The sequence below is a fragment of the Lynx canadensis genome, chromosome B3, assembly GCF_007474595.2.
Source record: "Lynx canadensis isolate LIC74 chromosome B3, mLynCan4.pri.v2, whole genome shotgun sequence".
NCBI classification, from domain to species: Eukaryota; Metazoa; Chordata; class Mammalia; order Carnivora; family Felidae; genus Lynx; species Lynx canadensis.
The window spans coordinates 89,596,276-89,620,592 of NC_044308.2; the positions used below are offsets into that span (position 1 = coordinate 89,596,276).

The window sequence follows — 24,317 nt, forward strand, 5'->3', positions numbered from 1 at the left end:
GGCAAGTGTGCCTAACAACCAGTACAGTAGGCCGCTTCCCCAGAAGACTAGCACAAACCCTGCACACACCATGTCTACTAATGATAGAAGGCTGCAGATCTTCAGTTCTAGTGCAAATAGCCTCAGGTCTTTTTTAGCAAGTAAACCAGAACACGTCTAGTTAAAACTCACCACACTTTGGCCAAGATCCAAATACTCCTCACTGCAGGCAAGGAGAAATTCTGCAGAGGACTGACCTGAGGGATAGAGTAGCCATAACACAGCAGCAGAGTGTGCACAGCACACAGCAGCAATGCTTCCTGAAATGCCAATCCCTGGACATTATGTGACCTCTTCTTCATAAAGACATTACTCTCAGGAGCAGAAAACATAATAGGCTTCGCTAACACATGTGGGAAGACAGAGACCTAGACAAAATGCCAAGATGGAAGAATTCATTCCAAAAGAAAGAGCAAGAAGAGGACACGGGCCAGGGATCTAAGCGAAACAAATATAAATAATATGCCTGTTGCAGAATTTAAAGCAAAAATCACAAGGATACTGGTTGGTCTTTAGAAAGCATGGAAGACACCAGGCAGTCCCTTACTGCACAGATGAAAGACCTGAAAACTAGTCAAGCCAAAATGAAAAGTTCAATAATCGAGATTCAAACAAACTGTATGTAATGACTACAGAGATAGAAGGAACAGAGGAACAAATAAGTAGTATAAAATATAGAATTATGGAAAATAATGAAGCTGGTTAAAAGAGGGAAAGAAAAACCTTAGATTATGAAAGTAGAGTTAGGGAACTCAGTGACTACATCAAGCATAATGACATTCGTATCATAGGAGTCCCAGGAGATGAAGAGAGAGAAAAGGGGGCGGAAGGTTTATTTGAGAAAATTATAGCTGAAAACTTCCCAAATCTGGGGAAGGAAACAGACAACCAAGTCCAGGAGGCACAGAGAACTTTCGTCAAAATCAACAAAAGCAGGCCAACACCAAGACATATTGTAGTTAAATCTGCAAAATACAGAGATAAAGAAAAAATTCTAAAAGCAGAAAGAGAAAAGAAGTCCCTAAGTTACATGGGAAGACCATTAAGGTTAGCAGCAGATCTCTCCACAGAAACTTGGCAGGCCAGAAGGGAATGAAATGATATTTAGAATGTGCTGAATGGGAAAAATCTTCCGCCAAGAATACTCTATCTAGCAAGCCTATCATTCAGAACAATGGAGAGATAAGGAGTTTCCCAGATGAACAAAAACTAAAGGAGTTCATGACCATTAAACCAGCCCTGCAGGAAATATTAAAGGGGACTCTTTGAGTGGGGAAAGAAAACTAAAAGCGACAAAGACTAGAAAGGAACAGAGAAAATGTCCAGAAATAATGACAAAACAAGTAATAAAATGGCACTAAATTCATATCTATCAATAATTACTCTGAATGTAAATGGACTAAATGCTCCAATCAAAAGACACAGAGTGTTAGAATATATATATATAATATATATATATATAATATATATATTATATATGTAATATATATTATATATATATAATTTTATATATATAAAATTAATCTCTTGTAGGCAGCATATACATGGGTCTTGTTTTATATATATACATATAACTTATGTGTATACATATACATATACATATGTATATATATAAAACAAGACCCATGTATATGCTGCCTACAAGAGATTAATTTTAGACCTAAAGATACCTGTAGATTGAAAGTGAGGGGATGGAGAAACATTTACCATGCAAATGGACACCAAAAGAGAGCTGGAGTAATTTATACCACACAAACTATATTTTAAACCAAAGATTGTAACAGGAGATAAAAAGGGCACTATATCATAATAAAGAGGATTATCCAACGAGTAACTCTAACACTTGTAAATATGCCCCAACTTGGAAATACCCAAATATATAAAACAATTAATAACAAACACAAAGGAACTCATAAATAATAATGCAATAATATTAACACCCCACTTACAGCAATGGACAGATCATCTAAGCAGAAAATTAACAAAGAAACAATGGCTTTGAATGATACACGGGACTAGATGGACCTAACCGATATATTTAAAATATTTCATCCTAAAGCAACAGAATATACATTCTTTTCAAGTATACATAGGACATTGTCAAGAATAGATCACATACTGGGTTCCACTCAGGCCTCAACAAGTACAAAAATACTGAGATAATACTATGCATCTTTTCTGATCACAATGCTATGAAATATGAAGTCAATCACAAGCAAAAATTTGGAAAGACCACAAATACATAGAGGATAAAGAACATCCTTGTAAAAAGAATGAATGGGTCAACCAGGATATTCAAGAAGAAATTACAAAATGCAAGAAACAAATGAAAATGAAAACATGATGGCCCACAAACTTTGGGATGCAGCAAAAGCAGATATAAGAGGGAAGTATATACCAATATAGGCCCACATCAAGAAGCAAGAAAAATGTAAAATGAGCAACCTAATCTCACACCTAAAGGAGCTAGAAAAAGAATAATTAGTGAGCACTTAAGCCGGCAGATTAAGGGAAATAATAAAGATTAAAGCAGAAATAAATGATACAGTGTCGTGGATTGATTTGTAAGTTTTTTTCCCTTGGTGTATACTCTACTTCTAGCTTATATCTTTGTATTATTAAAATCACCTAACTTGTATTGGTTATTGAATTAATATTTTATGAGAAAGAAAGAAAGATGAAAAAGAAAGGAAAAATGAACCTTCTATTCACTGGCTTTGGAAAAATTGTCAGTTTTATAACTAAGAAATAGGAAATAACTGTTTTTTTTTCTTCTTTTTTTTCCTTACCTCTGAGTTGGTAACAGGACAGACATATCAGATTAAAAATTGGCAAGTTCTGGGGGCTGGGTAGCTCAGTAGTTTGAGTATCTGACTCTTGACTTCAGCCCAGGTCATGATCTCATGGGCCCTGGGATGGAGCCCCATGTTAGACTCTGTGCTGACAGTGTGGAGCCAGCTTGGGATTTTCTCTCTCCCTCTTTCTCTGCCCCTCCCCTGCTCACATGTGCTCTCTCTCTCTCTCTCTCTTTCTCTCAAAATAAATAAGCATTAAAAAATATCACGTTCTAGGGGCGCCTGGGTGGCGCAGTCGGTTAAGCGTCCGACTTCAGCCAGGTCACGATCTTGCGGTCCGTGAGTTTGAGCCCCGCGTCAGGCTCTGGGCTGATGGCTCAGAGCCTGGAGCCTGCTTCCGATTCTGTGTCTCCCTCTCTCTCTGCCCCTCCCCCATTCATGCTCTGTCTCTCTCTGTCCCAAAAATAAATAAACGGTGAAAAAAAATTAAAAAAAAAATATCACGTTCTTTTTCTATTTACATGTATAAATTTAGGGGCTTTCTTGGTCTCCAGTATAATTCTTTTCTTTTAACCTTTCAATGTGAAATATTTTCAACCTTCAAAAAGTTGTAAGTGCAAAAAAAGAGTGCAAAAAGAGTATATCATATATGTGCTCTCAAATTTCCTAATTTTTTACATTTACCACATTCAACTTATCATTCCCTATCAATCCACTATTATAGAAATATCTATCTACCCACCTACCTATCTATATAAATGTATATATACATACATACAAAATATTTTTTGAAACATGTTGCAAGTATGATACCAAATTATAGGTTACTATTTTAGTGTGTATTTCCTAAAAATACCAATGTTTCCTTTTATCACAACAGTACAACCATCAAATCAGGACATTTTCACTGGTAAAATTCTATTATCTATTCCAGGGATGTTAAAGTATTGCTGAGAATTCTAATATTTGTTTTTATAGGTTCATAATCCAATTTGAAATCATGCATTGCATCTAGTTAACATGTCTCTTTAGTATTCTTCAGTCTGGAGCACTTCCTAAATTTTCCTTTGTCTTTTAGTACTCTGGCATTTTTGACACAAACAGGCATTTAATTTGTAGAATGTCCCTCAACTCAAAGGTTTGTCTGATCAGTCTTATTTGATTCAGTATATGCATCATATTTTCTAAAAGGCCATGCCATATATAATTATATTATCTACAAAATTATCATATTGTTTTAAAGATATATCAAATGAAGAAAATAGATAAAATACATATACAGAAGAGTGATATTTGTTTCATATAATAATTACATACTATTTGTTATTATTTGTGGAATGCTTAAAAATCTGTTCAAGTCAAGCAACTAATCCTAATGGTAATGACCTGACTTATAACATCTTGTTTAGAGATAACAATCTTTTTCTTCCTCCAAATTTTCATATACATCAGGAGAACAGGATGAGTTTATTCCCTGAAATTGTGAGAATAAAGTACCAATTCCCAGCATGTAGTTTTGTATAGAAGCTCTCATTCCTGCCTAGATGATGCTTTTCTCATAGTTTTCTTAATTACTCTGAATATAAGCTGGCTGTTTATATTTGGTAATCATTCAAAAGAAGCTCTTTAATCAAATAGCTCTTCCTTTATGCAAAGATTGTAATAGTTTGTTATTTGCTGTATTGGGAACTTTGAGATCTTTAGGCTTCTTTTGATCACTATGCCAATTACTTTGTTGTAATTAAAGATAATGGAACTTTGATAATGATTTTGCCACCTATGATACTCAAGATAATAGGCTGGTAGAAAAATATCAATAGTTACCCGACGTTGTTTTGAATGGCAATTGATATAACTGTGGCATGCTAATATAAGCATAGCAGCTGTCTACTTCTTCAAGTGTGTGTGAACCCTAACCCATGACAGCTGTGCTGGTAAGATGCTGAACATTAGTCTGACTCAAATAAAAATTACTTCAAAAACAGCTTGTGTTGTATATGACCTCAGAATTTAGACTGAGAAAGGATTCAATAAAGACATGATAAATCAATAAGTTTTTTTTTTTCTATTGTCCACTAGTACTCTCTAATTTGGTACATTAAAAAGGAGGGTAAAATATCATTCTGATAATATGAATCACTTTTGCATTGTATTTTGGCTTTGCTTTTCATCTTCATGGATAAACGGAATTTTCAAAAACTATTGCACATATTGTGAAGTCTCAATTATTTCTCCGATGCTTTTTATTTTTTAATTGAAAAAAAAAGCTAGATCCCAACAACATCTTTGTACAAAACCTGGAAAATCTACGAGATAGGGTTAAGAATGAGTGTTGGAAGATAGGTAAATTTTAAGAAGCTGTCACTGAGGTACAGGGGCACCTGGGTGATTCAGTTTGTTAAGCATTCAACTTCGGCTCATGTCATGATCTCGGTTTGTGGGTTCCACCGCATGTCAGACTGTGCTGACACCTCAGAGACTGGAGTCTGCTTTGGATTCTGTGTAGCCCTTTCTCTCTGCCCCTCCCACACTCGTGCTCTGTCTCTCTCTGTCTCTCAAAAAAATAAACATTTTTTGTTTTTAAAGCTGTCAGTGAGGTACAATTTACAACCAGGAATCAGTGATTTTGGAGATCATTTCTTCCTTTTTATTTTTCAACTTGCATATATACTCTTTCATGTAAGCCACCTCTTTGACACATTATGTCTGCAAAGACATATTCTTGCAAAGAGAGACATTATTTTGGGATCACCTCCTATCTCATATAACAAAGGCATTTCCTTTTGTAATCCTTTTGGAAATATCTTTATAATGAACTTTTCACTTCTAGATTAGCCTTATTGTTTATCCCTGTTTCCACGACATACTATTTTTTGGATATATTTATATTTTCAATATATTTATATATTTTTATATTTATATATATTTATTTATATTATTTTTATATTTGTATTTTCAAGTATCTATTGCAATATTTTCTTTTGATAACCTTGTAAAAATATGGAAGAACTAATATACACCTACTTACTTTCTACCATTTGTAATACACTAACTTCAATTTGTAAGTTTCTTCTATAGTCTTCTTCACGTCTACATCCCTCAACTTCTTGGCTTCTCTCATCTGTACTCTTATGATATTAAGGTGGAAAACATTAATAAACATTCTATAATTATGAATAGATACACAAATCTTTGTCTAAAAGCTGGCTTTAAAGGCTAAAAAGGAATATACAGTATTTACCTTATACTGATATCAATATAATGTTCACTGTTGTATCAGACAGTTATGATATATGGCAAGCAAACACAAAATATCAATGGAATAGACAATAAGCATTTATTCCTCACTCACTCATCTACATGTTAACTGGAGTTCCATCGATCATAGGTGGGCTCAGTTTTCTCCAGGTCTCAAGCTCATATTGGGTCCATTTCACATATCCTAATATAGCAAGGCAGTCTAAAGAAGGCTCCTCTCATTGAAGCAGGGGGAAATGTGAGAGGAAAACCTCAGACAGGAAAGCACGTTTTAAAGATTTTTCTTTGTTATATCTGCTAACATTGCATTAAACAAAGCAAATCACTTGGCCAAGTCCAAAGTAAAAGGGTGGTGAAACACATTCTGACCTTGCTAAAGCAATAACAGTATGTTAATGTGTACTCTAAAATTGTGGTAAAAACACAGATCAATAATTCAATGTAACAAAATTGCATAAATGCATTTTCAAATGAAATCCTACAAGTCTATTTCCTTTCTACACAACAATTTATCTTTTCATTTTTTTCTTTTGCTATGCAATTTCATCCTTAAGTAGTTGTAGCTATTCTAGTGTAATGTCTACTCTGTAGAATTTTTTGCCTTGAATAAATCCAGTCTGAGATTGCTCTATTCTCATCTTTCTCTTATTTTTAATTATTTTTCTCTAGCTGTGCACTGAAGCTATTGTTTTCAGAAATTCTGCTTTTTTAAAAAAATATTTTTATTTATTTTTGAGAGAGAGACTGAGCGTGAGTTGGGGAGGGGTAGAGAGAGAGGGAGACACAGAATCCAAAACAGGCTCCAGGCTTCGAGCTGTCAGCACAGAGGCCAACGTGGGGCTTGAACTCAGGAATGGCGAGATGATGACCTGAGCCAAAGTCGGTTGCCCAGCCAACTGAGGCACCCAGGCGCCACCTGCTTTTTTTTTTTTTTTTTTTTGAGATTAGACATAACATTTCTTGGTCCCCTGTCTTTATCTTTATTAGGTGCCACCTTGATTTTCTGAAGCTCATTCTCAAGTAAACTCTTAAGAGTTGAGGTAAACTCACTGAAATCTGCTAATATGACCTGTCCTTTAATCTACCTTTATGTTTGATTATGAGAGTTTAACTGGACATCTAAGTTTAGACAAAAAAATTGAAATCTTTATTAAAAATTAACTGATGTGAATTATGATGCTCTGTGTGACTTTAGTTGTTTGTATTTGACTATATTTTCTTTTATGAAAAATTTAAATTTCTTCTTATAATCAAATCTTTCAGAGTTCACAATGTTAAGTTTCTAAATATGATAATGGGGTAATATTAAAGTCATATCTTTGATCATTTTTATCTTAAAAAGGTATACTTCTTTCCTCATGTGCCTAAAAAACAAATGAACAAACATCCTTATGCTATAGGCATAGTACTCCACAGTAAGTTTTTGGAGCACCTGGGTAGCTTAGTTGGTTGGGCATCCGACTTCGGCTCAGGTCATGATCTCACCATCCGTGGGTTTGAGCCCCGCGTCGGCTCTGTGTAATACCTCAGAGCCTGGAATCTGCTTCAGATTCTGTGTCTCCCTCTCTCTCTGCTCCATCCCATTCATGCTCTATCTCTCTGTCTCTCAAAAGTAAATAAACTTTAAAAAAAAAAAAAAGAAAGCTTGCTTTCTGTGTCTGTTACCAAGTTGGTCTGTTTTCAACCTGCTCAGTGGCTTTCTTCTTGCTTTTTAAGTAAGTGTGTAAGATTCTATATTGTTCTGGATCTTGGTGAGAAGACAAATACACCAGTTGTAAAAAAGCATTAATGTCATTATGCATGTTATTCAACACTATTTATGCTTAGTGTAGCAGTTCAGCTACTTGAATTTCTCAGTAATTTACTCCTACTATTGGGTAGGTTGCACATAAAAATGTTTGGCATTTTCTGTACTTGTTACCTTTGTTTAAATATATATAGTTGTATTAAAATGGGTTTATATGTAATATTATTGATGCATATATATTCACATTAAATATTTGTTTTCTGGGGTGAAAATTCTCCAGCCCTACTCACCTCCCACTTATTCTCTGAGCTGTAGCTAGTGTGATCTTTTGAGAAGCAGTTATATAATATTACTGCAGGTCGCTGAACCTTTAGTATGGCTCTGTTGCCTTGAAACTAACATTGAAATCCAATATTAAGATGTACAAACCCTTCCATGACCCAGTCTCTGCTAATCAAAGTACCTCATCTCTATTCAGTCTCCTCATAAAAATCTGATTCGTCTCTAACCCGCCTACTGTACCCCCACTATCACTGCCCAGCTGTATCTAACATCCAAATAATTCGATATCTTCTTCCCTTTTTTTGGAAAAAAATGTTCCATGACACTACTTTCAGTGACAGCAGCCTCGTTTCCCTGACTCCCCTGCTGCCCCAGTTATCCCTGTCAATTCATTAAATGGTCTCACCTTGGCCTTTTATATTTAAAGTTATCTCTTTCCTGACAGTCATACTAAGCTGCATCTTTCTCCTTTATATTCCAAACATGAATTTATGTCTCTGACGTAAGACCAATGACTTTTAGATTCTGAAATTTTCAATTTTCAAAATTAAAAATTTTGACCACTTTATCACGATGTTGATGCCACAGCTACTTTTTTTTTAGTTTTTTTCACTTATCATTTTTATCTGTGAATAGTCCATACCAAAAGTAATCCTCACCTTCTAGAAAATAATTATGCTTCCTTTTATTTCTATTTCTTTTTTTCCCCAGCTTCATTGAGGTATAGCTGACATAAAATGATAATATCTTTAAAGTATATACAATAATATAGGTATACATTTGATAGAGGCATGCATTATAAAATGATTTAACACATCCATGCCCTCACATAGATAACATTTTTTGTTGTTGGTCATGGTGAGAATACTTAAGATCTACCCTGGTAGCAGATTTCAAGTATATTATATGGCAGTACTATAGTTACCATGCTGTACATTAGATCCTCAGGTCTTACTCATCTTGTAACTAAAAATTATGCATATTGGACTTCAAACTGGTTTCTAAATATAGTTGATGGGGAAATCATGGTGACTACTAATATCTTGATAGAGAAAAATAAAACTGGAAGACATAAAAAATCAAAGTGATCTATTTAAACATGAGGAATATTGGGGCACCTGGGTGGCGCAGTCGGTTAAGCGTCCGACTTCAGCCAGGTCACGATCTCGCGGTCCGTGGGTTCGAGCCCCGCGTCGGGCTCTGGGCTGATGGCTCAGAGCCTGGAGCCTGTTTCCGATTCTGTGTCTCCCTCTCTCTCTGCCCCTCCCCCGTTCATGCTCTGTCTCTCTCTGTCCCAAAAATAAATAAACGCTGAAAAAAAAAAATTTAAACATGAGGAATATTAAGTAAATGTTTTACACATACTGCTTTATTTATCCCTATCTTAACTTATTTTTAAAGACTATTTTGAAAGGATAAAGAAGATATATATATATATATATATATATATATATAAAGAAGATGTATATGTATATACACACACTTATATATGGTATATATAAAACGGAATGTTACTCAGCCATAAAAAATAAGATGTTGCCATTCATGACAACATGGATGAACCTAGAGGATATTATGCTAAGTGAAATAAGTTAGACAAGAAAAGTCAAATACGGTATGATTTCACTTATATGTGCAGTCTAAAATACAAAACAAATGAATAAACAAACAAAACCAGAAATAGACCCACAAAAACAGAAAACAAATTGGTGGTTGCCAGAAGGGAAGAGATGGGGGATGGGTGAAATAAGTGAAGAGTATAAAGAGATACAGACTTCAAGTTACAAAATAGGGGTACCTGGGTGGCTTATTCAGTCAAGCGTCTGACTTCAGCTCAGGTCATGATCTCGCAGTTCGTGGGTCAGAGCCCCTCATCTCGGGCTCTGTGCTGACAGCTCAGAGTCTAGAGCCTGCTTCGGATTCTTTCTCCCTCTCTCTCTGCCCCTCCCCCACTCGTGCTCTGTCTCTATCTCTGTGTCTCAAAAAAAAATGAATAAACATTAAAAAAATTTTAAAAAAACACAAATTTCCATTTATAAAATAAGTCATAGGGATGAAACGTACAGCATAGGGAATACAGTCAAAAATAGTGTGATGATTTTGTGTGATAACAGATGATATCTACCTTTTTCATGGTGAGCATTTCATTGTGTATATAATTGCTGAGTCATTATGTTGTATGCCTGAAACTAGTATAATATGGTATATCAACTAGACCCCAATACATTTTTTAATTAAAAAAAAAAAAACAAAAAAAGACTTTTTCAGAGAAGTTTTGGATTTACAGCAAAATTGAGAGGAAGGAACAAAGATTTCCCATATATTGCCTGCATAGGTATAGATACACATGCACAGACCTCACCTCCCCCATTATCAATATCCCCCCCAGCAGAGTGCCACTTTTGTTACAATTGATCAATCTACATGGATGCATCATAATCACCCCTATCTATAGTTTACATTAGAGTTTTCTTTTTATGTTTGACATTCTATGGGTTTGTATAAAAATATGTATCCATTATTATAGTGTCTTAAGAGTATTTTCAATGCCTTAAAATTCTTGTGTGTTCCACTAATTCATCTCCCACCTACCTGAACTCCTGTCAACCATTGATCTTAATGTCTGCAGTTTCGCCTTTTTCAAAATATTATATAGTTGGAATCATACAGTGTGTAGTCTTTTCAGACAGGCTTCTATCACTTAATAATATACATTTAAGGTTCTGTATCTTTTCATGGTTTGATAGCTCATTTTTTTCAGCATTGAATAATATTCCATTGTCTAGATGTACCATAGTTTATCCATTCATGTACTGAATGGCATCTTGGTGGCTTCTGAGTTTTGACAACAATGAATAAAGCTACTGTAAACATCCATACTCAGCCTTTTGTGGGATATAAGTTTCAACCCCTTTGGATAAAAACTAGGGGTGGGCAATTGCTAGATTGTATGCTAAGAGTATGTTCAGTATTAAGAAACTGTCAAACTGTCTTCCAAAGTAAGTGTACCATTTTGCATTCACGCCAGCAATAAAAGAATTGTGGTTGCTCCACATTCTTGTCAACATTTGACATTGTCAGTACTTTAGATTGTTCCATTTTAATGGGTATGTTGTGGTATCCCAAATTTATTTTAATTTGCATTTTCTTAATGATGTGTGCTGTGGGGCATCTTTTCGTATGCTTATTTGTCATCTGATATCATCTTTAGTGAAATGTTTTAGTCACTTTGGACTACCTAACAATTAGCATAGTTTGGGTAGCATATAAACACCAAAAATTAATTTTTCACTATTATGGGTTTGGAAGTCCGAGATCATCCTGTGAGTTTTGTCTCCATAAAATAGAATTCAACCAGAGAAAATGGATAAGACCAAAAAAGTATTTTATAATTTTGAGAAGAATCTGGATATTTTGCTAAATGGGCAATTAAGGAAGGGGAGAATATGATCTATAATTACCTGTGGAAAGAGTTATTCCACAGTATATATATGCAGAATGTATGTAATTGGTTTTAACATAGGAAGCAGTGTGAGCTCTAGCCTCATTAAAGTGTCAAGGTCTTGATCAAGTCACGCATTGGGTTCTGTGCTGACAGCACAGAGCCTGCTTGGGATTCTCTTCACCCTCTCTCTCTGCCCCTCCCCTGCACTCGCATGCACATTCTATGCTTTCTCTTTCTCTCAAAATAAATAAATAAACATTAAAAAAAAGATAAGAGAATAATTCTTAAAGTAGTAACCTAAGAGAAAGTGAGAATAAATTCGCTTTGAACTAGCAAAATAATTAAAAGGGCTCAAAATCATCTAAGACCGAGAATGAGGATCCTGAGAAACTTAGAAGACCATGGGTGAGGGGAAGGAAAAAAATAAGTTAGAGAGGGAGGGAGGCAAACCATAAGAGACTCTTAAAAACTGAGAATAAACTGAGGGTTGATGAGGGGGTGGGTGGTGGGCATTGAGGAGAGCACCTGTTGGGATGAGCACTGGGTGTTGTATGGAAACCAATTTGACAATAAATTTCGTGTAAAAAAATGCATTTTGTTGTTTGACATATTCATATTAAACAACATCGAAATTTAAAGTAGTACCAACATTAAAGTGAAGCTGGGTCAGGAATTCTTCATGGAAAACATATTAGGGTTTATTTTTTAACAACTCTATCCATTTTATACTATCTCTATTTTTGACTTTCCATAAGAATCGAAACTGATGCACTTCTGTAACATTTGCTTTTAGTTTTGATTAAAAACAAATTCCGTGGTCTTCCTTCCTTTCTCTCTTTCTTTCTTTCTTTCTTCCTTCCTAAATGTTTATGTATTTATTTTTGGCAGACAGAGAGCACAAACAGGGGAGGGGCAGAGAGAGAGGGAAACGCAGAACCGGAAGCAGGCTCTGGGCTTTGAGATAGTTTTTCAGCCTTTCTCTATCATATGAAGAGAGCCTTTCTCTATCATATGCACTTATCTGTGCATTTCTCTGAATCTTTATGGTTGTTGAACCTGTTTTCTCTCACTTAAACCCCTGATAAACATCTAATTTATGCTTCATTAAATACTATAGAGAGCAAATTCTATACAACAGATTTCTGTGTGTGTGTGTGTGTGTGTGTGTGTGTGTACTTGAATTATTCTCACATATTAACTCCAACTTTCAATCTTGTAATAACTGGATCCTCACCACAAATCACCAGAATGCTTCTGTATAAAGAATTCCACCCTGTGGACATAGCTGAGCTCACCAGGGAGAACACTGATACAGGAGCTATTCTCACCACAGTAGCCAGTCTGTTCTTTTCAGACATTCTCCAGCCTGCTTCTCAGGAATTATTCATTTCTACTAAGAGAATCTACTAATCTTGAGGATGGATAATTGGCTTATCCCTGATGTGAAAAATTGTACAATATGTTCCTCACCAGGGTATTAATTCTTAAGTGGAAAGCAGACTTTCAATTGACTACTATGGCACGCAACCTGCCTTGTGTTTACGCTACAGTTATTAGAGATTTCCATATGTTAAAAATCCCTGCCTCTCCAGGGACCATGTTTCCCTGGGAATTACACCTGGAAATCTCCAAACTAAGGTAAGCACAGAGTACCCAGGATTACTACCTAGAGGGATAGGAAACTTTTTTCATGTGCACAATTCGGGCTGCTCTTCCAACAGCAAGAATACAAGCAACCAGAAAAATTCAACCAGAGTTTATTATTATCCTGGCAGAAGTAAAAAAAAAAAAAGACTAATATTATTCTAGAGGCCTAGGTTACATTTATTAACCAGCGTTCAAGCACTGCTCTGAATTATTTTTGCTGAGACAAAAGAATTAATAGTTAATGGATCATGCTGCATCAATATAAATAGCATTGGTTAGGTGAAACAATATGCACTATACATCGGGAAAAGGCCACCTGACTTCCTAAGATTAAACTCAACTGCTCATTAAGACATGTTACTATGGCCTAGGCTTACCAATTAGATATGTGTACTCATTTAAATTTAAAGGGACTCATAATGAATTTGCTTCTAATTATTTCTCTTATTATTTCTCTTATTTCTCTTAGTTGATTTTCATATCCATTCAGTCCTACATATTAGTAATGAGCTATTTCACATCAGATGATAAGAGCTCTTGCTACAAGAAAATAATAAAGGAATGCTAACGATTTATTTTAGCCCAAGTTAAGATAATATTTGTATAATCTTCTAATAATAAGACCAGAATTTTTTTATTAATATGTAATTAAATACCATAGTATTCAACTTTTCAAGTACAAAGCAGTGTTTATTTAGTGTATTCACAAAGATGTACAACCATGACCACTATCTATTTTCAGAACATTTTGTATTTAATTTTTTTAATGTTTATTTTAATTTTTGAGAGAGAGAGATCGCAAGGTGGGCAAGGGCAGAGAGAGGGGAAAGAAAATTGGTCCCTCAACCAACCGAGCCACCAAGTGCCCCGAATATTTTCTGCTTGTATAAATTTTTGTGTGTATTCTTTGGAGGAATAGCTATTCAGATTTTTGCCCATTTTAAAATTTGGTTATTGGTCTTTTCATTGTAGAGTTGTAGGAATTCTTTCTTTTTTAAAAATTTTATTTGTTTATTTTGAGAGAGAGAGAGAGAGAGAGAAGAGCAGGAGCAGGGGAGGGGCGCAGGGGAGGGGCAGAGACAAAGGGAAAGAGAGTTCTAAGCAGGCTCTGTGCTGCCAGTTTGAACTCACAAACCGTGAAATCATGACCTGCGCTGAAACCAAGAGTTGAAAGCTTAGCTGTCTGAGCCACCCAGGCACCCTGAGATCTCTTTTTTTCTTGATGTGACATGTAACTTGAAGTCTGGATCCACTGAAACCATTTTCTTCTTTGAGGGAGGCCAGTTGGAGGAGGAAGCTGACATGGAGAGGAAAGAATAGTTGATATAAGCAAAAAGTGATTGAACAAGAAACCTTGATATCAGGAATAAAAAAAAAGTCTTTGGCTATCCTTTGCTCTTTTAGCTGGTTTTAGTTGCATTATCATGTAACCAACTTTTGAAGGTAGCAGATACATAAATCACACAGGATTGTTATTTTTTATATAAACAACATATGTATACTTAAGAACATATCATATATCCAATATCTACATAAAACCTCTACCTTGACTGATAAACTTTGGCTAGGTTAAGAAGAGGAGTTCCATATCAAATTTATAGTTGAGTTTCACACATCTTTAATTCTAATATAGATCAAGTTTCCACCAATAAAAAATAACATGCACTTGTATTAGTCAACAACACTGTAAATAAATGATTTAGAGTTGCATGGCACTTATCTAGCTCCAAGGACTATTAATCTGGTTGAAGAAATATCTAAGAATTTTTGTTCGAGGGCAAATATTTTTTATACTTATGTAACTAATATATAAATACTATTTCATACTAGCATATCTGTGACCAAGACCCAATTCACAAATTCTTTGTTGTTTTTCTTTCATGTATCAATGTGTTTGCACTGATTTATAGGTATTTTGATATAAATATCAATGTGTCTTATAAAATCATAATTATATTAAATGAGATACATATGTCATTATTTGCTTTTACTCAAAATACACACATAGACACTGATTCGTTAGTATCTTCTGTTTTTTTTTAAATTTTTTTTTTTAACATTTATTTATTTTTGAGACAGAGAGAGACAGAGCATGAACGGGGGGAGGGCCAGAGAGAGAGGGAGACACAGAATCTGAAGCAGGCTCCAGGCTCTGAGCTGTCAGCACAGAGCCTGATGCGGGGCTCGAACTCACGGACCGTGAGATCGTGACCTGAGCCAAGTCGGACGCTCAACCGACTGAGCCACCCAGGCGCCCCTCTTCTGTTTTTTTTTTTTAAAGTAAGCTAAAAGAAATACAATATGGTTACAGTCATTTAAACTGAATATTCTTTTATTATCCTGTAAGTGAAGCTTCTCTACATCAGTATCTCTCAAGCTAGAGAGAAAAGAAAAATAAGAAATGTTTACAGGTTTTCAGTTTATAAAGAAGTCTACATAAAAATTGAGTTTAAGTGCTACTTAACTAAAATGATTTGAAGTGTTGGCGAGATTACAAATCATTCTCTGCTTTGGAGGATTTTCATTTGTTTGCTTGAACTATGTAATTGTTCAATGTCATTTACTTATTGGTTTAACAAAAATTTATATCACATTTACTCTGTAAAGATCGCACACGTAGAAACTGGAAGTGCAGAGTGACCTAGGACATGAGTCCCTACTTTCAAAGGACTTATATTCTCCCCTTGCTGGAATGCTGTGAACTTTCCCAAGTTTATGATTATCAGTCACCATGCTACTGCTTTATTTCTAAATGCTAATTTTTCCTTCTACCCTCTGGTCTTTTAGCCTGTGGTCAAATTGCCTACCATCTGTACAACTGTCTCTGATTACATCTTTCTTGCATTATAGAAATTATAACCATATTAGTGGAAGTTAAAATGTATTAAATTTTTAAAAATTATGCACATTTTAATATTATGATTGCACATGACATGGCTTTACTTACAAGGTAGAAAAATACATCTCTCACTAATTTTGGAGATTTAGCTAAATTTTTTATGATGACATTAATTTATATATTTACTGATATAATACATATTAAAGAGCTACTATGTGATAAGCACTGCTAACTTTAAGCAAGTCTATTGACTATTGAGAATTTTCTTTAAAAATCTAATCAAAGAGGAAAATACATAATTTTGGAAATGAAATAGTACAGAGATAATGACTTGCCCAAAGGAAGAGTCAGTTTGCATTGTACCAATATTTCACACAGGGCTAGAAAGTCTTATCTTGGTAAAACCACATGCATTGTGCATTTTTTTCCTCTGGCTTAAATGTATTCTTTGATATTTTATGAATTAGTTTAGAAGGGCTTTGAAAAGATGCATTTTAGAAAACATATTTTCCCTCTGTGGTTCCTCAAGATTTTGTTTTTTTATATTAAAAAAATATAGTTTCTAAACACATGTCAAGGAAATTCTGTTCATTGTTTATTTTATATATGTAAATATTATCAGCATGAATGTATTGATGATAATAGGTATCCAGAATATAATGCTTTATACACAATTCAGGTCATTTGAATATTTATATTATTACTGGAAACATTGTAGCTAATAGTTTTAGTTTTAAGTTATGATTATGGTTTGGTGTATGGAAGCCAATATGTACTTATAAGTGACATTAAATACTGACTAAAATAGTACAAAAAAATAATGAAAATTTTGAATCACACTACTTATAGAAAAGCGTTCACCATATAGATATATAAAGTACACATATTCATAATCTCACCACCTTGACACTAATGTTTGAAATTTTCATGGACCTTCCCTCTTCTTTTCTTATAAAAATGAAATATTTAATACATAGTGCTATATCTTCTTTCTATTTATTATGGTTTGATGACTGAAGAGTTATTCTTCAGTGCTCCAAGACATGGTTTTCTTGGCTGCAGAAGATTATTTTATATGGATGCATTGTAATTTTGATATTATTGTCAAATTTAGGACAATTATGTTGTTTCCAACTCATTCTCCAAGGTAAAGAGCTATGTTGTGAACAATCTATATGCCAGCCCTTAGAGAATGACTATATTTTGCTTTTACGTAAAAGAAATTAGAAATAAATATACCTATGTATTGGTCATGAAACATATTAACAAATTACTCACCAGACAGTTGTACTAATTTACAAATGGCACTCACCATATCAATTTATTAGTTGGGAAAAACTAAAGACGTATAAAAATATAACCTGAAATTTTTCTCGTGCAAAAAATTAAACATTTATTTATGAGTATTCATTTCTGTGGGGCCACTTTCATTCAATCAATCATTAAGGACTGAGTTTCTTCCTCTTTGGCATCTGTATCAAGAAAGCTGGGGGTGTCTGTGTAGCTCGGTTGGTTAAATATCCGACTTCAGCTCAGGTCATGATCTCATGGTTCGGTTCGTGGGTTTGAGCCCCATGTCAGGCTCTGTGCTGACTGCTCAGAGCCTGGAGCCTGCTTTGGATTCTGTGTCTCCCTCTCTCTCTTCTCCTCCCCCACCCATGCCGTCTCTCTCTCTTTCTCTCTATCTCAAAAATAAATATTAACAAAAAAATTAAAAAAAAAAACAGAAAGCTGGAGCTAGAAGAAACAATGACTGCTTCAAAAGCCTTAGTCTAGAAGACATCATTTCCACTCACATTCCTTTTCCATGAATCAAACATATGGTTACAAGAGGTCTCGGACATTTTGTTTCAAGCTGCTTCCAACCTACAAACTGCATACCATGGAAGGGAAAAGCTAATCGTTTTGCTCTGGTCCATCTCTGGGCACCATTTGACCTACAGAGGACATACCTACATGCTTTCCACCTGTTGCCCAGGGAAAACAACCTAAATTTACATCCTCGTATTTCATCAAGCTCAAAATCCAGGTTTACTGCCTGATGCACAGCCCTCTGCACATGGGTACATATGGTTCCTTTGGTCTAGCAGTTCTTCCAAGTTGGAGGTTACATTCACTTCAAGAGGTCATTCAGTTTTTCACTCTGACCCTTAAATACCTGTGAATTTTCTGCCACAAAATGAGTGCCTTTTTTTTTTTAACACTAACCATGCTAACAGTAGGTTAAATTATGAATTCATTAATGCATTAGCTTATTTAATTATCAAAAAATAATTCCTGTAGGGTGCCTGAATGGCTCAGTCGGTTAAGCTTTTGACTCTTGATTTTGGATCAGGCCATGATCTCAGGGTTCATGAGATTGAGCCCCATGCCAGACTCTGTGCTGACAGTGTAGAGCCTGCTTGGGATTCTTTCTCTCTCTGCAAGTCCCCACTTTCTCTCTCTGCAAGTCCCCACTTTCTCTCTCTTTCTCTCTCTCTCTCTTCAAATACGTAAATAACTTAAAAAATAATTCCGGCATATTTCAATTTATGGTTATTGTTTTTAAGTGAATATATTAGGATATTGGTCAATTTTTATTATTAACATTTTTTAAGAATTTTATTAATCCTGGTCTTTATTAATTCTAAAGGAAGAACTTTCATAATCCTTCTTATAATAACTTGTCACTTAGATTTCCATCCATTGTTTTTTTCAAAAATATATTTAATATTTTTATTGTTTTTTATAAAATAAACTCAGCAGAAACAACTAATTAGCTTTATGCTATGACATCAGAACTCTTACTGTTATCCCCTTCCCCTGGGGACTATGGGCTACCCAAATGGATATTGGAAAATTTTAACTTGCCCCTGTAGTCTATTATTCTTGTAGTTTATGATGACTTACCTGAATCCACAGAATACTTTTCTAAATATGTCAGAATTATTTCCCAAATTCTAACCATATAATCTGCTATTTATTTTATATTTTAACATGTATTTTGACGTTGCAACATTCATTATGAAAATGCAGTGTACTCGAGGTAGTTAAGACAGGAGAAAATGCCCTCCTCAAAGTCCTCCATTAGCTTGCCATTGCAAAATCAATGTGTTAGGAATAATCTGGACACCCTCTGCCTTATATCACAATGCCACTTGTCTTGGTCCATTGAGGCTGGTATAACAGAATACCATAGACTGGGTGGCTTATAAACAACAGGAATTTATTTCTCATAGTTCTGGAGGCTGGAAGTCTAAGATGCCAGCATGGTTTGGCATGGTTTGGTGTTGGTGACAACCTTGTTTAGGTGCACCCTGCTGTCGTCTTGAAGTGTCCTTACCTGGTGAAAGTGGTAACAGAGCTCTTTGTGATCTCCTTTAAAAGAGCATTAATCTCATTCTTGAGGACTCCACCCTCAGGATCTAGTCACCCTCCAAAGGTCCCACCTCCTAATACCATAACATTGGGGATAAGATTTCAGCATATGAATTTTGTGGGGGGACACAAACATTCAGGCCATAGCACCATTCATACCTAACTATACTGTAACCACATGGACTTTCCTATACTTCCTCACATACACTGATTTCTTTATCTCTGCCCCTGTTTATACACTTCCATTTGCCTGGAATATTCCTCTTGCCTGTTATTGCTTGAAGAGGCCTTTTGCGATCCACAGACCCCATAGATTTCCCTTGTACACTTGTACTTTTTCTCCATATCACTTACAAAAGTATGTATTGGTTTTCTACACTGTCAATTACTGGGTGGCTCAAAACAACAAATTTATTATCTCACAGTTCTCAAGCCTAGAGTTCTGAAGTTAATGTGTCTGCAGGATGAAGTTTCCTCGGAAACTTTGAGAGAAGAAGGAGAATCCATGATTGTCTCTTGTAGCTTCTGGTATTTTCCAGCAATCCTTGGTGTTTTTTGGAGTGTAGATGCATCACTCCAAATTCTAAGTCAGCGGTTATGTGGCCATCCTCTCTTGTGTGTCTCTACCTCTGTCTTTTCTCTTCTAAGGGACCAAGTCATTTTGGATTAGGGCTCATTCTAATTCAGTATGGCTTCATCTTAATTATATCTGCAATGACTCTATCATCAAATAATCTCATATTCACAGGTACAGGGGATTAGGATTTCAACATATTTTGCGGAGGGATACAATTTAACCCATGACAGTGTGTAATTATATTTTCAAGGCTGACAATTTTCCTTTTTAAAAAAAATATTTTTAATGTTTATTTATTTTTGAGAGAGACAGAGACGGAGGGTGAGTGGGGGAGGGGCAGAGAGAGAAGGAGACACAGCATCCAAAGCAGGCTCCAGGCTCCAGGTCTGAGCTGTCAGCACAGAGCCTGCTGCAGGGCTCGGACCCACAAACCATGAGATCATAACCTGAGCCAAAGTCAGACACTTAACAGACTGAGCCATCCAGGCACCCCAAGGCTGACAGTTTTTCTAATAATTGGCTCCTTAATGGGCAGGAACGTTTGTTTTATTCTCATTCCATCTCCCATGCCCAGAACAAGTTCCCATGCTTAGCATGCAGCCTTGCACATAAGAGATGTTCAATAGATGGTTGAATAAATGAATGTTATTTTTACTTTCTACCAACCTTCGAAAATCTCCCTAGAATTATATTCTAAGGCCAAGGTTAAAACTTCTATCCATAGTTTATCACCTCTTACCTTCTAAGAATTCCTTTTTTGCAATTCTTCTTTTTTTTCTTCTATATAACGACTTTCTTTTCCTCTATTAAGTTCTTCCCCTGGAATACAAATATAGCCTAAAACTTATTATATTTTAAAATAATTTATAATTACTCTGATCAGTTTCATTCCAATGGGAAGGATAATCTTTTTTTTGTTGTAGCTCAGTAAATCAAATATAGGAAAACTCTATCTACTCATAGATATCTTCCTTTCTTAGATGATATAAAGCACTTGGTTGCCATTTTGTAAGAGAATAAGGAATTTTCATCACTTCTCCAGTAATTACTTGCTTCAGTATTATAAAATTTACACCTCATGCTTGGATTTTATACATATATGTACATATACACAATGAATATCTGTTGCAATGCTGAATCTACAGTGATCTGTTTGGCAGATTATGTGACAATTAAACCTAATGTTTTAGTCTCAAAACTGCAATTGTGAGGCAAAATTATGACAACATGATCAACTTTTGCATGCACAGAAGCAAAGACAACTATGGCAAGACAGCCATTCAAGCTGCAGTAATTGTAAGATGACATCACTTAAAACCACAACTCAGTTTCAGAAGCATTAAAATGTAGATAGCATGCCTCTTAAAATTGATTAAATGCAGTCAAGTATAGATAGATGAAATATAATGGATTTCTAGAGAGAAAGGTATAAAGAATAGAGAAGTACATTTTAAATTCATGATTTGAAAATTTGGCTTACTTTAGGAAGAGAGAATACTTTAATATCCTCCAACTAGTTACTTGGGTGTGGTGCAATTTTTTTGAGAGATAGTGCAAGTGGGGGAAAGGAGCAGAGGGAGAGAGGCAGACAGAGAGAGAGAGAGAGAGGGAGGGAGGGAATCTTTTTTTTTTTTTTAATTTTTTTTTTCAACGTTTATTTTTGGGACAGAGAGAGACAGAGCATGAACGGGGGAGGGGCAGAGAGAGAGGGAGACACAGAATCGGAAACAGGCTCCAGGCTCCGAGCCATCAGCCCAGAGCCTGACGCGGGTCTCGAACTCACGGACCGTGAGATCGTGACCTGGCTGAAGTCGGACGCTTAACCGACTGCGCCACCCAGGCGCCCCAAGGGAGGGAATCTTAAGCAGGCTACACACTCAGTGCAGAGTCCAACACAGGGCCCAATCCCACAATTCTGAGATCATGACCTGAGCCAACATCAAGAGTATGATGCTCAACTCACTGAGCCACCCAGCCACCCCTTGCTGTGGTGAAATTTAGAATGTAGTAGAAAGAGAAGACTAAAACATGTATAAAAAAATGCATATGTCACTTTGAAATTGAGGCACAATAAATATAAAGCTCATAAATTACAACTTGAAAGTTTAAAAATGGAAAATAAAAATATACAATTAGAAGAAATATGAGGAAAATATGTGAAGTGGGTTAAATTCGAGTAGCTTTCAAGTTGTAAATGTCAAGATCTCAAGGCCATGGAACACTTGGGTGTCTGCCATTATGACCTAAAAATTAAGTGTGTAATTCATTTTTGGTCAGCAGGAATTCATAAAAGGAGGATTGTAGTAAGTACAGTCAAATTTATTTTAGGAGCAGCAATACAAAATTGACAGAAGGTGGTTCTTGATATAATTTTATGACCTTTAAAAAGGCCTTTGTTGCTATGTTTTACAAAGGACTATAGTATAATGGAAGAAAGTATGGCCTTGAAGACAAGCCACTTGAATCCATAAAAAAGATGATTTTTCTATCAAAGGAAATGGTACTAATTGAAAAGGTTTGGGACTGAAGAGAATATTTGGGAACTTAAAAAAAAATCACAACCCTAATTATTGCCTTTGCTTTAACTGGACAATAATTTAAGAGAAATATCATACAAGAGATGTAGGACATGTATGTCCCTTACAGGCCTTGCATGCTGGGTCAAATGCAATTTAAGCATTCATAAAATGTAATTCATTAAAGTTTCAATTAAGTTAAATTCATTAAATTAAGAACTAAATGATGTAACTGACATGACATATACAAGCATTCCATATTGGAAATGCGTATTTTATTTTCATAGATATATGCTCTCGACACATAGGATACACCATTATAAGAATGACACATAAACTATTTGTCAATTCACAACAAATAATCAAATTTATGGGGAAATTTGGCTGAACAAATATATCTGTATATACATAAAAATGATTTTCAGCTCTGCTCATAAGAAAACAACAAAAGAAAAATAAAAACTCATAAAGAGCCAATCTGAAATCAAATTATCCATCTGAGCTAAAGCAGTAACCCTCCTCCTACCCCCAGAAGCTGTTGGACTTAGTGTTCTACCAGGTCATTTTCATGTGTTAATTAATTGATTTTAATGTTCTGTAATTTATATATGGTAAAAGCACAGATCTGAAGTGTACAGTTTTATGAGTTTGGTATATTAGAAAAATGGCTGCAAATGGCTGCAAATTATTCCTCTCCCTGTAACCAAGCCTTTTGCAAATATGGTCTTACATTGACGCTGGGCTGGCCTTGGGATATTGCAACATGAGATGCAAGTAGAGCTTTGAAAAGTGCTTTCACCTGGGATTTGCTTGTTTGCTGCCTGTGGGAATCTTCAAACCACAACTGTGAGAGTTGTGACTTTTGTTAAATTAACATTTGTTAAGTAGAGCCCCAGGTGTCAGATGGTGAACCCGGGATCAACAAAGACCACAAGGAAAAATTAAATAGAGAAGTATATTACTTACAGGTCCTGGTTGAAGTACGTGGATGACTGCAGGGGCCACTTAGAAGTTCAAGGCGGGGTGCAGGCAGAGAGTGAACAACATGACCTGGGACATATGTCTTTATTAGTATCTGAGAGTGGAATGCTTTCAGCTTTTGTGGGTGGACTAAGGCCAGATTGTCAATTCCAACCAAAAAGAGTGGAGTTTGGCAAGTTCCAAGAGGGTCCTATTTAAAGGACGAACAAAGAGAAGGTGCTGGCATGTGGTCATCACTAGGGAATTAGAGAAGTCACATCAGGAAGTGACTTGTAACTTTGTAGGCTGTTATCAGAGGCAGCAATATAATGGAATAGTTTAGTTAAACTCTTAGCAATGAGTCTAGCCTGTTGGATGATGATCAACATGTGGTCAAGCCATCTCCTTTGCTCTGGTTGAAACCTAACCAACCACCACATATGTGAATGTTGTCATCTTAGACATTCAGTTTGAGCCAGGACTCCAGCTGACCTCAAGTACTGGTTGATCCATATCATAACTTCCATGGTGACATACCGATAGATGGCTTCATAAGTGTGTCATTGTACAGGTCTCTGTGATGGTAAAAGCTTAAGAATCTTATACTTGGAGTTTAATATTTTGTCATTGCTGTCTTGAAATTCCTAATAATTGTATCTTTGAATTTGTGTTTTGTAAGTAAAGTCCCATGGGACGATGGAGCAGGCAAGAGGGCTTGGATTCTTGGTTCACACAGTGTCCTGCCATCCACAGCCTCCTTGCCTTTCTGAGACAGATTGTCAGCAGGTTTTCTTCTTTCCCTTAGTGCTTGCGGCTCCCTCTGGCAGCCCTTCCCTGGCCTTCTCTCCCTGCCCC

The 24,317-nt window shown here is 35.6% G+C and overlaps 1 long non-coding RNA gene across 1 annotated transcript; it reads right to left on the bottom strand.

Annotated features, from left to right (window-relative positions):
- Positions 1-14,412: 14,412 nt before the first annotated feature.
- Positions 14,413-23,707, bottom strand: LOC115517220. The gene is made up of 3 exons (XR_003969745.1): positions 23,469-23,707; positions 20,726-20,805; positions 14,413-14,510 (listed from the first exon to the last, which is right to left on the bottom strand). It is a non-coding gene; the product is annotated as an uncharacterized LOC115517220 (long non-coding RNA).
- Positions 23,708-24,317: the final 610 nt, after the last annotated feature.